This window comes from Dendrobates tinctorius, unplaced genomic scaffold (genome assembly GCF_039654945.1).
Source record: "Dendrobates tinctorius isolate UK_male_01 unplaced genomic scaffold, ASM3965494v1 ptg000019l, whole genome shotgun sequence".
Classification (NCBI taxonomy): domain Eukaryota; kingdom Metazoa; phylum Chordata; class Amphibia; order Anura; family Dendrobatidae; genus Dendrobates; species Dendrobates tinctorius.
In genome coordinates, this window is record NW_027361687.1 from 66,879,502 (window position 1) to 66,898,025 (window position 18,524).

General features: G+C 44.5%; 1 long non-coding RNA gene across 1 annotated transcript; it reads left to right on the top strand.

Moving 5' to 3' along the window:
- LOC141083030 (uncharacterized) lies at positions 1 to 6,232 on the top strand. The gene is made up of 2 exons (XR_012230629.1): positions 1 to 2,668; positions 5,501 to 6,232. It is a non-coding gene; the product is annotated as an uncharacterized lncRNA (long non-coding RNA).
- Positions 6,233 to 18,524: the final 12,292 nt, after the last annotated feature.

Here is an 18,524-nt window from a genome sequence, read left to right on the forward strand (position 1 = left end):
TTTGTTCGTGAATTGCCATGGCAATCATCAGGACCACACAGTCATGATCTCAGGGTGCCGATGGAGTTAAAGAGGGAGCCCCCCCCACTCTGTTAACCATTTATATGATGTGGTCACTATTGACAGCAGCATCTAAGGGGTTGAACAGATATGGATGGTGTCAACACTGATCGTGGCTGACGCAACAAGTTGTCAGCTATAGTGTACTGTACAGCTGACAGCTGCTGGATTGTCACCTGTATGGGAATGCTATGCTCTTATATCTCAGGTCAGTAAAAAGACGTATTGACGGTCATTAAGGGGTTAATATTATAATTTTTATTTTTCTTGGTGATGCTGGTGGTGGAAACTAAAATTAGGGGACCTCCGTAGTGAAGGGAAAATAGACTCTGAGCCAAAAACTCCATTACTTCTCCCTCATCAGACTCATACTCATTACAGTGGCTTGAAAAAGTATTAACCCCCTTGGCATTTTTTGTGTTTCACTATCTCACAACCTGGAATTTCACTGTTTTTTCTTTTTTTGTTTTATCAGTTGATATAAAGAACATGTCTACAGCTGTGAACATTTTATTTTTAATTTTTATTGTGACGCAAGCAACAAATAGGACAACATAAATGAAAACTTCAGTGTGTATAACTATTCACTCCCCTAATGTCATTACTTTGCAGAGCCTCTTTTTGTAGCAATTGTAGCTACAAGTTGCTTTAGATAAGTCTCTTTGAGCTTTCCACATCTGGCCATTTTGATTTTTTTCTCATTCCTCAGGCAAAACTGCTCCTGCTCCTTCAAGTTAGATGGTTTCCTCTGGTGAACTGCAATCTTCAGGTGTGGCCACAGATTCTCAACTGGAATAGTTCTGGTCTTTGACTCGGCCACTCAAAAACATTTACACATTAAACCACTCGAGTGTTTCTTTAGCAGTATGCTTAGGATCATTAACTTGCTGGAAGGTGAACCTCCGTCCCAGTCTCAAGTCGTTAACAGCCTTTGATCAAGAATATCCGTGTATTTCGCACCATCCATCTTTCCCTCAACTCGGATCATTTTCCCTGTCCCTACTGCCGAAAAATATCCCTACAGAATGATGTTGCCACCACCATATTTCACAGACATAGTGTTTACATTGGTGGGCAAAAGATTAATTTTGTTCTCATCTCACCACAACACCGTCCTCCTTACATTTGGGGAGTCTCCCACATGTCTTTTGGCAAACTCAAAACGAGCCTTACAATTTTTGCGTGTAAGTTAAGTTTTTATTTCTGCCCACTCTTCCATGAAGTCCACTTCTATAGAGTGTACGGCTTATTGTGGTCGAATGGACAAGTACTCCAGTCTCTGCTTGGGAACTCTGTAGCTCATTCATGGTTACCTTTTGGTCTCTGTACTGCATCTCTGATTAATGCCCTTCTCATCCAGGCTGAGAGTATTGGTGGGCGGCCCTCTCTTGGCAGCTTTGTTGTGGTACCATGTTCTTTCCATGTGATAATAGAATTGATGGTGCTCCGGAGGATCATCAGATATTGAGTTTTTTTTATAACCCAACCATGAGTTGTACTTCTGGTCAACTATGTCCCTAACTTGTTTGGAGATCTCCTTGGTCTTCATGGTGTTGTTTGAGGATCCCCTTGGTTCTCATGGTGTTTGGAAATCTCCTTGGTCTTCATGGTGTCATTAGTAGATCTCCTTGGTCTTCATGGTGTTGTTTGGAGATCTCCTTGGTCTTCATGGTGGTGTTTGGAGATCTCCATTGTATTAATGGTGTTGTTTGGTTAGTGGTGCCTCTTGTCCAAGGAGGTGATTACTTCTGCAAGCCACTGTAAATGACCAATTTTAAAAAATATAATAGGGAAAAAGCATATAAATGCTGACTATTGGTGGGAAAAATACACTTACTTTATGGAATAGCACCATGCCTCGGTCTGCCATTGAGCAGCTACTGATTGGCTGCAGAAGTCACATGACGTCCACTGCCGGCAAGTACACAGATGAGTATTGATTTGGTTTTCTTATTTTTTTTTCCACCACCCTGGAGCCAATAATGAACTATTGTACGGTAATGAACAATCCCATTACATGTATTTCTTGTGTTCATCACTAGCTAAAAGCTTCACTGCAGGTAAAAGCATGAAGAAGTTATTCCTCAAAATAGCCTGAATACAAAAAATAATATGACAAGACATATTCCACCTTCCTTTGTAAAACTGTCTCTAGAACAAGGGCAAATCCTGGGAGGATGGAAGGAAAGGCTCGTCTCCATAAGCCAAAAACGGCAGATTCAGCTCGCTGCAGTGAAAAGACCAAAGTGCGAGAGACCCGCCAACTCCACCTGGTCCGGCACCCATCCCCTCGCACACGCATGAGAGAATGGCTCGGCTCAGAGAGCCAAGAGTTTCGGGGCGAGCCTTTCCCTAGCAGCCCACCATAGATGAATCAGTCCGACTGACTAGCAACAGCGGACATTGAGTGTATAACCAAGGGTCTCTGGAAGTGATTGTCTCCCTCCTCCTACTGCTCATTTCTGTGCTCTATGGGTCAGAGGATTTGACCATAAATAAAATTAAGAAAAAAAAAAGGTTTTGCGCCATTTTCAGCTTCAGCAAAGGATGAAGAAGGATTTTTTTGGAAACTCAATGACATTTACAACATCGATAGTGTCACATACAGGTCAGTCACTCTCTATATGTGTTCTTTATCTATGCTAAATACAATGACACTGATACTGGGGCACAGGATGATGACACTTAGCGTACAGTATAATGACACTGACACTTGGGGTACAGGATAGTGACACATAGCATACAGGATAATGGCACTTAGTGTACAGGATAATGACACTGACACTTGGGGTACAGGATAGTGACACTGACACTTGGGGTACAGGATAATGACACTGACACTTGGGGTACAGGATAATGACACTGACACTCGGGGTACAGGATAATGACACTGACACTCGGGGTACAGTATAATGACACTGACACTCGGGGTACAGGATAGTGACACATAGCATACAGGATAATGGCACTTAGCATACAGGATAATGACACCGACACTTGGGGTACAGGATAATGACACTGACACTTGGGGTACAGGATAATGGCACTTAGCGTACAGGATAATGACACTGACACTTGGGGTACAGGATAATGGCACTGACACTTGGGGTACAGGATAATGATACTTATACTTGGAGTACAGGATAATGACACTGATACTTGGGGTACAGGATAATGATATAGATACTTGGGATACAGGATAATGGCACTGACACTTGGGGTACAGTACAGTGTAATGACACTGACACTTGGGGTATGGAATAATGACACTGACACTGGGGGTACAGAATAATGACACTGACACTGGGGGTACAGGACAATGACACTGACACTTGGGGTACAGGACAATGGCACTGACACTTGGGGTACAGGACAATGGCACTGACACTTGGGGTACAGTACAGTATAATGACACGTGAGGTACAGGATAATGGCAATGACATTTTAGGTACAGGATAATGATACTTATACTTGGGGTACAGGATAATGGCACTGACACTCGGGGCATAGGATAATGACACTTATACTTGGGGTACAGGATAATGACACTGACACTTGGGGTACAGGATAATGATACTGGCACGGGGAACAGGATAATGACACTGACACTTGGGGTACAGGATAATGGCACTGACACTTGGGGTACAGGATAATGATATAGATACTTGGGATACAGGATAATGGCACTGACACTTGGGGTACAGTACAGGATAATGACACTGACACTTGGGGTATGGAATAATGACACTGACACTGGGGGTACAGGATAATGACACTGACACTGGGGTACAGGATGATGGCAATGACATTTTAGGTACAGGATAATGATACTTATACTTGGGGTACAGGATAATGGCACTGATACTTGTGGTACAGGATAATGATATAGATACTTGGGATACAGGATAATGGCACTGACACTTGGGGTACAGTACAGTGTAATGACACTGACACTTGGGGTATGGAATAATGACACTGACACTGGGGGTACAGAATAATGACACTGACACTGGGGGTACAGGACAATGACACTGACACTTGGGGTACAGGACAATGGCACTGACACTTGGGGTACAGGACAATGGCACTGACACTTGGGGTACAGTACAGTATAATGACACGTGAGGTACAGGATAATGGCAATGACATTTTAGGTACAGGATAATGATACTTATACTTGGGGTACAGGATAATGGCACTGACACTCGGGGCATAGGATAATGACACTTATACTTGGGGTACAGGATAATGACACTGACACTTGGGGTACAGGATAATGATACTGGCACGGGGAACAGGATAATGACACTGACACTTGGGGTACAGGATAATGGCACTGACACTTGGGGTACAGGATAATGATATAGATACTTGGGATACAGGATAATGGCACTGACACTTGGGGTACAGTACAGGATAATGACACTGACACTTGGGGTATGGAATAATGACACTGACACTGGGGGTACAGGATAATGACACTGACACTGGGGTACAGGATGATGGCAATGACATTTTAGGTACAGGATAATGATACTTATACTTGGGGTACAGGATAATGGCACTGATACTTGTGGTACAGGATAATGATATAGATACTTGGGATACAGGATAATGGCACTGACACTTGGGGTACAGTACAGTGTAATGACACTGACACTTGGGGTATGGAATAATGACACTGACACTGGGGGTACAGAATAATGACACTGACACTTGGGGTACAGGACAATGACACTGACACTTGGGGTACAGGACAATGACACTGACACTTGGGGTACAGTACAGTATAATGACACGTGAGGTACAGGATAATGGCAATGACATTTTAGGTACAGGATAATGATACTTATACTTGGGGTACAGGATAATGGCACTGACACTCGGGGCATAGGATAATGACACTTATACTTGGGGTACAGGATAATGACACTGACACTTGGGATACAGGATAATGACACTGACACTTGGGGTACAGGATAATGACACTAACACTTGGGGTACAGGATAATGACACTAATACTTGGGGTACAGGATAATGACACTGACACTTGGGGTACAGGATAATGACACTGACACTTGGGGTACAGGATAATGACACTGACACTCGGGGTACAGGATAATGACACTGACACTCGGGGTACAGGATAATGACACTGACACTTGGGGTACAGGATAATGGCACTGACACTTGGGGTACAGGATAATGACACTGACACTTGGGGTACAGGATAATGACACTAACACTTGGGGTACAGGATAATGACACTGACACTTGGGGTACAGGATAATGACACTGACACTTGGGGTACAGGATAATGACACTGACACTTGGGGTACAGGATAATGACACTGACACGTTGGGTACAAGATACTGACACTGAGGTACAGGATAATAGCACAGTTCTATTATTATAATTTCCTCATATCTTGCTTACAGGACTGAAGACACATCCGTGCACTAAAGAATTTCTCCAACTCCCCAACTAATTATGCAAGAACAGGAAAGGAGGAATGGCAATGACAGGAACCTCATTATTTTTTGAGGGGAACCCCATAAGAATTCTTTTTTTATTTTACTGTCACAAGTGTACCTTAAAGGGGTGCAGAGGAAGCATTTCCCACACGGCCTTGGAGACTTGAGCACCTCTATTTTGCACTCAGGCCAAGAAATCAGCCAGTCACCCCAGGTCACAAACCAGTGACAATGACATTGTTATGTATTATCCTAATGTAATTTATATATATGTTTTATATACATGTTATATATAGAGAGTTTATGTTTTACAGTTTGCTTTTTCTTTCTTCTACGTCTACTAACAACACACGTTCCTACTTTCCAATTTACAGTTCACAATGTTAGACATTTCATCCCCGCCACCAGGTCCACCTCGGAAAGTCCCCGTAACACCTACTTTGGCTGCGCTCTGCAGTCTGGTTCACAGTCCAAGGAGAACACTCTTTTGCCAAATTACCAATTATCTACAAGACTTGGACCCTGGAGTCACCCAGATTTTTGCACCTACAGCTTTTAGGTCTAGAAGATGAAAGAATTGGCGCTCAAAACGGATCCAAACTAACTGGTGAAATCGTTTATAAAAGATCTAAATTTTATTAAAGGTGCTACTATGTACAGTAGGATATGAAATAAAGTATTGTGTTTTGCCAAGTATACTGTAGATGCTGCTAAACATTTTTCATAGAGAGCAAAAAGGATGTGGCTATGCTTCTCTTAATATATTTTGTGGGAAACACTGGAATTGACAAATATTACCAGCAAACGTTATAAAAAGTGGAAAACAAATTCTTAAAGGGGTTGCTGAGACGCTATAAACTGATAACCTGTACACAGGATAGGTCATCAATATGAGATTGGTGCCGGTCTTACACCTAGCACCCCCACCGATCAGCTGTTAATTAGCAAAGCGTGGCTCTATTGAAAGTGTAGCTGCAGCTGCTGGGCTCTACAGAACAGCTCTGCGCAAGGTGCAGCAGCCTCCAGAAAAAATAACAGCTAAAGGTAATGGCTGTGGGACCTCCAAAGATCCCATACTGATGACCTCTTGGATAGATTGGTCATCAATTTGTCATCCTCCGACAACGCCTTTAACCAGTTTGGTAAATTCAATGATAATGTCACGGGGCAGTAGGGGGAAAACAGGAGACGTGGAACCTGGGTCCCTGAACTGCCCCTCAGGCTAAGGAGGTGCCCTGACTTTCCTTAACTTGGGGGTACATTGAAGATAGTGAGGCCCTAGTCCCCGACCTGTCCCTGTCTCCTGTTAAGCCCTGTGCTAAACCCCAACCCCCTCCCCAGGGGATGAGACAGGGAAACACTGTACAGCACCAGATAACACACAAAAGGAAATATACCGACACCTAAGGGTTAAATAAACTACAAAAGAAACTTAGCTTTATCTGCTGCTATTGCTCCTCAGCAGCAGAGAATGGCACCAGCAAAAGGGAATAGCTGGAGCTCCGCTGCAACACAGCCTGCTCCAGAGTCCAGCTTGGTTGGTCTCCAAATGAATAATATCACCAACAGTGATTTACTGCACATGACGACCTTTTATAGGAAGGAGGGGGGAGTAGTCATCACCTGAATAGATTAATTAATCACCCCGCGTCAACCATGCAGTAACCCCAGCGGCCACTAGGGGCGAAAACTCATATTAACCCCGATGACCGAAAAGGAAAAAAGGTTTAAATATGAGGAGATCCAGATATGACAGATCCAAAAAAATGGATCATGACAGTACCCCTCCCTCAAAAAGGGGCCTCTGGACCCTCAACAAAGCGCTTCACCAAAAAAAAAAACCCACCTATGGTGAGGACGCCTGAACACAGTTGAGTTCACCTAGGTAAACACCTGACTCACAGGTTTATTTCAAATGCGGTTATGTAGATGTTCCAGAGGCGACACACATCTCCAGAGCGCCGACCTGAGGAACGAATTGTGTATGGGCATGACAGAGGGTAACTCCAGCTGGTAGGTCGCTGGGCCGAGATTGGCAGACACCTGATCAGGACTGATAACTCGATAGTTCCAGAATCCAGCAGCACACTTAAACCGGATGTGATTGGTGGACGGACACCCATACAAACTCGTTCACACACAGATCCGGACCTGAACGTTTAATACCACTCATGCGTTTGCCACAAAATGGTGAACTCTTCGAAGGACTGACAACAGAGGCATCCCCCTGTGTCACCACACTCACACCCCCACGATTTTCAGTGGAAACCACCACCCTCCGCTGACCTCTCCTCCTAAGAGGACTCCTACTACCAGGGTTAGCTACTGGTGAGGGTTGAGACTGGTCCCTACTACTGGGCATCACCTCTGCTGCCCCCCCTGTGGAAGAAGGGAACAGCTGTAGCAAAACGGTGGAGACAGTTGCCCCCAGGCAGCAGCCCTCACACGACTGCTCCCAGCTGACAACTTCTCCAGACCGCCAATCTATCACCGGGTTGTGTCTTTTTAACCAAGGAAGGCCTAGAACGATGGGTGATGGTATTCTGCCCAAGATGTAGCATGACAGGGACTCATCATGATGAGTCCCTATACGAAGATGTATATTGTCCACGACTTGGGTATGGCTACCCTGGCTTAGTGGGACAGAGTCAATGGCCTGGACCCTTAAGGGTTTTGCTAGCGTCCTACACCTGAGGCCATGGATCTGGACAAAGTGGGCATCCACCAGGTTGACTCCAGCTCCACTGCCCACAAGTACCGGAAAGCCCTCAGTTTCCCCACCCACCATAACCTCTGCCGATAGGGTACACTGAGGGGAAGAAATGGAGGAAATATACACTCCCTGGTTGTCTCCCTCCACACGACCGGGGGGGGCTGCTTCTTCGGTGGTACGGAAGATTTGGCACGCACTGGGCAGGCTTCTATAAAATGGCCAGTCTGCCCACAGTAAAAACATGCCCCCACACCTCGGCGAACCGCAGGCAATCCCTTTTTGGAAACCACTACTGCAAGCTGCATGGGTTCCTCCGATTGTTCAGGTGTGTCCTCTTCCCTAGCAAGGACTATATGGGGCACATATGGTGTATGTCTCTCCCTGAGGTGTCTATCCACCTGGATGGCAAGGGACATGGCGGCCTCCAGCGACCTGGGGGCGGTGTACTGCACCAGAGTATCCTGCAACTTTGGAGACAGACCCTGCACAAAATCATTCCTAAGTGAAGGGTCATTCCACTGCATGTCAGTGGGCCACCTCCTGAACTCTGAGCAGTACTCCTCAACAAGCCGGCCTCCCTGCTTGATCTTACGGAGTCGGGATTCCGCCAGGGAGACGCCATCAGGATCGCCATACACCAGCGCCAGAGCCATAAAAAACCTGTCTACTGACCGTAAAGATGGCAAACCGGTCGGCAGGGAGAAAGCCCAGGCCTGGGGATCACCCCTAAGTAGGGAGACAATAATCCCCACGTGCTGTTCTTCACTCCCTGAAGAACGGGGGAGAAGCCTGAAATGTTATGATGAGTCACCGAAGGAGGAAAAAACAAAATACTAGCTAAGTCCAGAAAAACCAGAGAGGTTGGCAGCTATCGGATTGCAGACCCCTGAACCTATCCACAACAACTAGCAGTAGCTGTGGGGGGGTTCCTACGGTGCCCTAGACCCCTCGATCACAGCCGGAGAACTACATAGCCTAAAGACAGAAAGGGGAAAAACTAAACTGCCCCAGAGCAGACCCCAAAGCAATAGGCAGCCCCCAACATATAATGACGGTGAAGCAAGATGAAAACACTAACAAAGATAGAAAGATAGGTTGAGCAAATGATGGGGCCCAAGCTAACTAAATAGGACAGGATAGGAAAGCCGCTGTCTGCCATCCGCAAAAATCCTATCCAAAATGTGCCAACCGACTGATAGGAAAAACAGGCCCTGAAGTCACTAGGCTTCAAAAGACTATATCAGCACTCAGGAATATTCTGAAGACAGAGCAAGAGATCAACAGATCAGAGACAAAAATGGAATTCAGCTCACCCCCGGCCAGGGATGGCAGAACTCCCAAAAAACAAGGCAAAACAAAAACAAAACTGAAGTGTACAAAGCAGAGCAGAAAAACTTAGCTTTGAGACGCAGGAATCAGACTGGTCTCCAAGAATCCAGCAGGATCACCAGCAAGGCAGAAAGGCGTCGGCTGCCTTATATCCAGTCCTCAATTCCAGCCACCCAGTCATCATCTAGCTGTCCAGGTGTTTGGTAATCAGCCTCGCTACCTTCCTTCACCAGAGGAGGGAGTTCATCAGACCTCAATGGTGAAGGGAAAAATGAACTCACAACACTGAAATATAATTTACAGGCCTCCTGAAACACAATAAATTTGTCTCTCCCTCCAGAAAACTTGTCCGGGAGAGATATCTTAGGTTCTGGTTGAGCCTGTACCTGAGCTGAGGCCCAGGTCCCCACCAACTGCTGCAGTTGTTGCACCATCTCACCCCACAACACCTTAAGCTCATCGGAGAGAGACTGTAGCATTTGGGCTAAGGCCTGCATTTGAGCCATGGCTAGAGTTGAGCGATACCGTCCGATACTTCAAAGTATCGTATCGGATGGTATCGGCCGATCTTTAAAAAAAGTATCGGTATCGCCGATTGCGATACCGGAAGTCCCATTCAAGTCTATGGGACTTCCGGTATCGGAATAAGAAAAACCCTTTCCTGCCCTTGTACAGCCTCTCTGGGGTCTGTACGGGCCTTTCGGGGGGCTGTGCCGGCCTGCCAGGGGGTCTGTGCAGGCTCTGGTGGTCTGTGCCGGCCTGCCGGTGGTCTGTGCAGGCTCCGGGGGGCTGTGCCGGCCTGCCGGGGGGCTGTGCCGGCCTGCCGGGGGGCTGTGCAGGCTCCGGGGGGCTGTGCCGGCCTGCCGGGGGGCTGTGCCGGCCTGCCGGGGGTCTGTGCCGGCCTGCCGGTGGTCTGTGCAGGCTCCGGGGGTCTGTGCAGGCATCGTCCGATGGGACTACAAGTCCCATCGGGCGATGCCTGCTACCATGACAGTGATTGACACATTAGCCAATGATGGGACAGTAGTAGTCCCATCATCCGGCTAATGTGTTAAATGTAAAAAAAAAAAAAAAAAAAAAATTACATGCTACATACATACAACATGCATACTACATACATGCTACATTCATACTACATACTACATACATGCTACATTCATACTACATACTACATACATGCTACATTCATACTACATAAATACTACATGCAACATACATACTACATATATACTACATGCATGCTACATACATACTGCATGCTACATACATACCACATATATACTACATACATACTACATGCATGCTACATGCTACATACATAACACATATATACTACATGCATGCTACATACATACTACATGCTACATACTACATATATACTACATGCATGCTACATACTACATGCTACATACATACTACATATATACTACATGCATGCTACATACATACTGCATGCTACATGCATGCTACATACATACTACATACATACTACATGCTACATACATACTACATATATACTACATACATACTACATACATACTACATGCATGCTACATGCATGCTACATACATAACACATATATACTACATGCATGCTACATACATACTACATGCTACATACATACCATATACATACTACATGCATGCTACATACATACTACATGCATGCTACATACATACTACATGCTACATACATACTACATATATACTACATGCATGCTACATACATACTACATGCTACATACATACTACATATATACTACATGCATGCTACATACTACATGCTACATACATACTACATATATACTACATGCATGCTACATACATACTACATGCTACATACATACCACATACATACTACATATATACTACATGCATGCTACATACATACTGCATGCTACATGCATGCTACATACATACTACATACATACTACATGCTACATACATACCACATATATACTACATACATACAATACATTCATACAATACATACATAGACATACAGTACATATAACATAGAGTAACATACTTACCAATACTTGTCACATTGTTCCCCGAAGCCATTGTCTTTTCCGGAATAAATATTAACATAACAAACCACAAAAATACTCACCCACGATCCGAAGCAGTCCACGAGTGTGTCCCACGACGATCTTGGGTAGAGAACTGCAGCATCAGCTGTTGCTGCCGTTCTCTACGGGCTGCAGGAATCCAATGACGGAAGGTAGGTATCCTTCCGCACTGTATTCCTCCGCCACTTAAAAAAAAAAAAAGTCCCTAGTCTCACTTTATGCCATTGCTGTGTGGGAAATTCCCACGCAGCAATGGCATAAAGTGAGACTAGGGACTTTTTTTTTTTTAAGTGGCGGAGGAATACAGTGCGGAAGGATACCTACCTTCCGTCATTGGATTCCTGCAGCCCGTAGAGAACGGCAGCATCATCTGATGCTGCCGTTCTCTACCCAAGATCGTCGTGGGACACACTCGTGGACTGCTTCGGATCGTGGGTGAGTATTTTTGTGGTTTGTTATGTTAATATTTATTCCGGAAAAGACAATGGCTTCGGGGAACAATGTGACAAGTATTGGTAAGTATGTTACTCTATGTTATATGTACTGTATGTCTATGTATGTATTGTATGAATGTATTGTATGTATGTAGTATATATGTGGTATGTATGTAGCATGTAGTATGTATGTAGTATGTATGTAGCATGCATGTAGCATGTAGTATGTATGTAGCATGCATGTAGTATATATGTAGTATGTATGTAGCATGCATGTAGTATATATGTAGCATGTATGTAGTATGTATGTGGTATGTATGTAGCATGTAGTATGTATGTAGCATGCATGTAGTATATATGTAGTATGTATGTAGCATGTAGTATGTATGTAGCATGCATGTAGTATGTATGTAGCATGCATGTAGTATGTATGTAGTATGTATGTAGTATGTATGTAGCATGCAGTATGTATGTAGCATGTATGTAGTATGTATGTAGTATATATGTAGTATGTATGTAGCATGTAGTATGTATGTAGCATGCATGTAGTATATATGTAGTATGTATGTAGCATGTATGTAGTATGTATGTAGTATGTATGTAGCATGCAGTATGTATGTAGCATGTATGTAGTATGTATGTAGTATATATGTAGTATGTATGTAGCATGCATGTAGTATGTATGTAGTATATATGTAGTATGTATGTAGCATGTAGTATGTATGTAGCATGCATGTAGTATGTATGTAGTATATATGTAGTATGTATGTAGCATGTAGTATGTATGTAGCATGCATGTAGTATATATGTAGTATGTATGTAGCATGCATGTAGTATGTATGTAGTATGTATGTAGTATGTATGTAGCATGCAGTATGTATGTAGCATGTATGTAGTATGTATGTAGTATATATGTAGTATGTATGTAGCATGCATGTAGTATGTATGTAGCATGTAGTATGTATGTAGCATGCATGTAGTATGTATGTAGCATGTATGTAGTATGTATGTAGCATGTATGTAGTATGTATGTAGCATGTAGTATGTATGTAGCATGCATGTAGTATGTATGTAGTATGTATGTAGTATGTATGTAGCATGTATGTAGTATGTATGTAGCATGTATGTAGTATGTATGTAGCATGTAGTATGTATGTAGCATGCATGTAGTATGTATGTAGTATTTTTTTTTTTTTTTTAACATTTAACACATTAGTCGGATGATGGGACTACTACTGTCCCATCATTGGCTAATGTGTCAATCACTGTCATGGTAGCAGGCATCGCCCGATGGGACTTGTAGTCCCATCGGACGATGCTTGCACAGACCCCCGGACATCAGCACAGCCCCCCGGCAGGCCGGCACAGCCCCCCGGCAGGCCGGTACAGACCCCCACAGGGTGCACAGACCACCGGCAGGCCGGCACAGCCCCCCGGCAGGCCGGTACAGACCCCGGGCAGTCCACACAGCCCCCCGGCAGGCTGGCACAGCCCCCCGGCAGGCCGGCAGAGACCCCCGGAAGGCCCGAAATGACGGCGCATCATGATGCGCACACACCGCGCATCATGATGACGTCAGGCCATCAATCAACTGAACTTCCGATTCCGATGCCGAATTCCGATATTGAAAAAATATCGGAAGTCGGTATCGGAATTCCGATACAGCAAGTATCGGCCGATACCCGATACTTGCGGTATCGGAATGCTCAACACTAGCCATGGCTCACCAGGAAAAAATGTGATGGTTGGTGATAATGTCACGGGGCTGTAGGGGGAAAACAGGGAACGTGGAACCTGGGCCCCTGAACTGCCCCTCAGGCTAAGGAGGTGCCCTGAGTTTCCTTAACTTGGGGGTACACTTGAAGGTAGTGAGGCCCAAGTCCCCGACCTGTCCCTGTCTCCTGTTAAACCCTGTGCTAAACCCCAACCCCCTCCCCAGGGGATGAGACAGGGAAACACTGTACAGCACCAGATAACACACGAAAGGAAATATACCGACATCTAAGGGTTAAATAAACTACAAAGAAACTTAGGGTCCCATCACAAATTGCTGTGTGTGACGGGGATCAGTGACCGGCCCCCTTGCCGGTTATCGCTGATCGTGCTCGAGCGGCCAGGGACGTTTTTCCATTGCTGGTCTCCCACTGCCCAGCATGCATCGCTGCGTGTGGCAGCGAGAGACCAGCGATCAGCGATGCTGGACACTGGTTTCTAATGTAAATGTCGGTTATCCAGGAGCCGCGGCTCCTGGATACCCGCTGTTTACCTTGGAAACTGGCGTATCCAGGATTTGCGTGGCTCCTAGATACCCGATGTTTACCTTGGAAACCAGCGTGTACGCCGGTTTCCAAGGTAAACAGTGGGTATCCAGGAGTCGCACTGCTCCAGGATACCTGACGTTTACATTAGAAACCAGCGTCCAGCGTCTCTGGTCCTGATCGCTGGGGCTGTCTATGTGACAGCTCACCAGTGATCAGCCTAACGATGTCCCAGCGATCCCATCATGTCGGATCATTGGTGGGATCGCTGGGACATCGTTTAGTGTAACGGGGGCTTTAGCTTTATCTGCTGCTATTGCTCCTCAGCAACAGAGATTGGCACCAGCAAAAGGGAATAGCTGGAGCTCCACTGCAACACAGTCTGCTCCAGAGTCCAGCTTGGTTGGTCTCCAAATGAATAATATCACCAACAGTGATTTACTGCACATGACGACCTTTTATAGGAAGGAGGGGGGAGTAGTCATCACCTGAATAGGTAATTAATTACCCCGCGTCAACCATGCAGTAACCCCAGCGGCCACCGGAGGCGAAAACACATATTAACCCCAATGACCGAAAAGGAAAAAAGGTTTAAATATGAGGAGATCCAGATCTGACAGATCCAAAAAATGGATCATGGCAGATACAGTATAGACAAAGGAAACATCAAAACTGGAATATGATAAGCAACAAGAATATGATAGTGCCTCAAGTCACTGTTTTACTTCGGAGCTCAGAATAACTTCTCATCCGACTCGAATGGTGCATTTACTTTACGTGATCACGACTGTTAAAAGACCGCCAATTGGTTACATGTAATTGACACTCAAACTACATAGAATGACTAGTAATGTGATCATTCTGTACAAATAGGCTGTCATTTTTCTTGACAGCACATGTCCTGTGCTGCCAAGAACAATGTTTTTAAAATAAATTGAAAAATCATTTTACCCAAGGAACGAGCGACTTTTTCTTGTTTGTCGAGTGATTGGCAGCCTCTTTATGCCAGCTAATTATCACTCGTTACCCATAATCAGCTAGTGTAAACGCTCCTGTATCATCCAGTCAGAACATAACAAACCAAAAAGGTAAATGTGAATGGACAAAAAGACATTGAACATGTGGATAGATTTAAAGAAAAACTCTAGTGCATTTTTATTTTTCAGAATAAAGCATTATTAAAAAAATTACATGCACATAAACGGGAGACTGCACCCCTTATAATTATATCCCCAAAAATACTTTTTGAAATAAGATCACAAACAGATAGCAAGAAATATGCACAAATAGTAAAAAACACAAAATCCTGTGAATTACCAATAAAATCCCTGATGAAGCAGTGAATGAGGCGATACACATAGGGTTTCCTATGCCAATGCGTTATATCTAATGATGAGCGAACATGCTCGCCACTACTCGGTACTCGCTTTACTCGGCGAGCACCAATTATTTCCGGGATTATTTGGTGGGAGCTCGGGTCCCCGCCCTGCAAGTTTGGGACTCTTCAGAGCGCCAATCAACATGCAGGGATTGTCTGCCACGAACTGTAATGCCGCATCCATCTTTGTAGTGGTATTCCAGTGATTGGCTGGCCGAACACCGTCATCAGGTCTATAAGAGACCTGCTGCCGCCCTGCTCAGAGCAGTCACATCTGTAATCAGACAGTGTAGGGAGAGTTGCTGCTGTGATAGGGACAGATTTGTGCTTTTATTAGTTAGGCCTGTTTCACACTTCAGTTTTTTTGTGTCAGTTAAAATCCGCCAAAATGGCGGAAAGCGGATCCGTTGCTAACTGATGTGAACGGATGCCACCGGACCGTTTTTTTGACGGATCCGATGAATGAAGAATTTTAAACGAACCGCAGCCCGGGGAGGAGAGAGAGAGAGAGAGAGAGAGAGGAGAGAGAGAGAAATTTTTTTTTATTTTCCAGGCGCCAGAACAGACTTTAGGGTTAAATTTCAGGCTGAGTGAAGTCTTTCGGGCATGTGCAGTGTGAAGTGCGGATCCTGCCGCCCGAAAAAACGTTACATGCTCCGTTCGGGCATGTCGGCGGACGGCAAAATTTTGGCGGATCGGCAAAAAAACGGATCCAACGGACGACCGTCCGTCAAGATCCGCCGGTAATGCAACTCAATGGGAAAAAAACGGATCCGCCAAACAAAATAGCGGATCCGTTTTTTTTGCAAAACGGCGGATCTTGACTGATGGACAAAAACTGAAGTGTGAAACAGGCCTTAGTGTGGGTATACCATCATAGAATCCACATATCCAGCTAAACCAACAGTCCTTATAAGGACAAATTACGGGGTATATAGATTGCAGTGCTAGGTAGGCAGGGAGTATATGTGGTTACATACATATCAGTGCAAGGCATGCAGGTACTGTATGTGGGTATATATCTATCATGGCATACATCAAAAGAGTCCATTACTGTCTGCTGCTGCCTATTACATACAGTTGTGACCAAAAGTATTGACACCCCTTCAATTCTGTCAGATAATACTCAGTTTCTTCCTGAAAATGATTGCAAACACAAAATCTTTGGTATTATTATCTTCATTTAATGTTTCTTAAATGAAAAAACGCAAAAAGAATTGTCCTAAAGCCAAATTGGATATAATTCCACACCAAACATAAAAAAGAGGGTGGACAAAAGTATTGGCACTGTTCGAAAAATCATGTGATGCTTCTCTAAATTGTGTAATTAACAGCACCTGTAACTTACCTGTGGCACCTAACAGGTGTTGGCAATGGCAATAACTAAATCACACTTGCAGCCAGTTGACATGGATTAAAGTTGACTCAACCTCTGTCCTGTGTCCTTGTGTGTACCACATTGAGCATGGAGAAAAGAAAGAAGACCAAAGAACTGTCTGAGGACTTGAGAAACCAAATTGTGAGGAAGCATGAGCAATCTCAAGGCTACAAGTCCATCTCCAAAGACCTGAATGTTCCTGTGTCTACCGTGCGCAGTGCCATCAATAAGTTTAAAGCCCATGGCACTGTGGCTAACCTCCCTAGATGTGGACGGAAAAGAAAAATTGACAAGAGATTTCAACGCAAGATTGTGCGGATGTTGGATAAAGAACCTCGACTAACATCCAAACAAGTTCAAGCTGCCCTGCAGTCCGAGGGTACAACAGTGTCAACACGTACTATCCGTCGGCATCTGAATGAAAAGGGACGGTATGGTAGGAGACCCACGAAGACCCCACTTCTTACCCAGAGACATAAAAAAGCCAGGCTGGAGTTTGCCAAACCTTACCTGAAAAAGCCTAAAACGTTTTGGAAGAATGTTCTCTGGTCAGATGAGACAAAAGTAGAGCTTTTTGGGCAAAGGCATCAACATAGAGTTTACAGGAGAAAAAAAGAGGCATTCAAAGAAAAGAACACGGTCCCTACAGTCAACCATGGCGGAGGGTCCCTGATGTTTTGGGGTTGCTTTGCTGTCTCTGGCACTGGACTGCTTGACTGTGTGCATGGCATTATGAAGTCAGAAGACTACCAACAAATTTTGCAGCATAATGTAGGGCCCAGTGTGAGAAAGCTGGGTCTCCCTCAGAGGTCTTGGGTCTTCCAGCAGGACAATGACCCAAAACACACTTCAAAAAGCACTAGAAAATGGTTTGAGAGAAAGCACTGGAGACTTCTAAGGTGGCCAGCAATGAGTTCAGACCTGAATCCCATAGAACACCTGTGGAGAGATCTAAAAATGGCAGTTTGGATAAGGCACCCTTCAAATATCAGGGACCTGGAGCAGTTTGCCAAAGAAGAATGGTCTAAAATTCTAGCAGAGCATTGTAAGAAACTCATTGATGGTTACCGGAAGCGGTTGTTCGCAGTTATTTTGGCTAAAGGTTGTGCAACCAAGTATTAGGCTGAGGGTGCCAATACTTTTGTCTGGCCCATTTTTGGAGTTTTGTGTGAAATGATCAATGTTTTGCTTTTTGCTTCATTCTCTTTTGTGTTTTTTCATTTAAGACAAATTAAATGAAGATAATAATACCAAAGAATTTGTGTTTGCAATCATTTTCAGGAAGAAACTGAGTATTATCTGACAGAATTGCAGGGGTGTCAATACTTTTGGCCACAACTGTATATATCTAGCTCCAGGTATCAGTGGCTAGGAATAATTTTTTTTTGCACCTCAATCCTAATTATTTTATTCCAAAGCAATCAAGA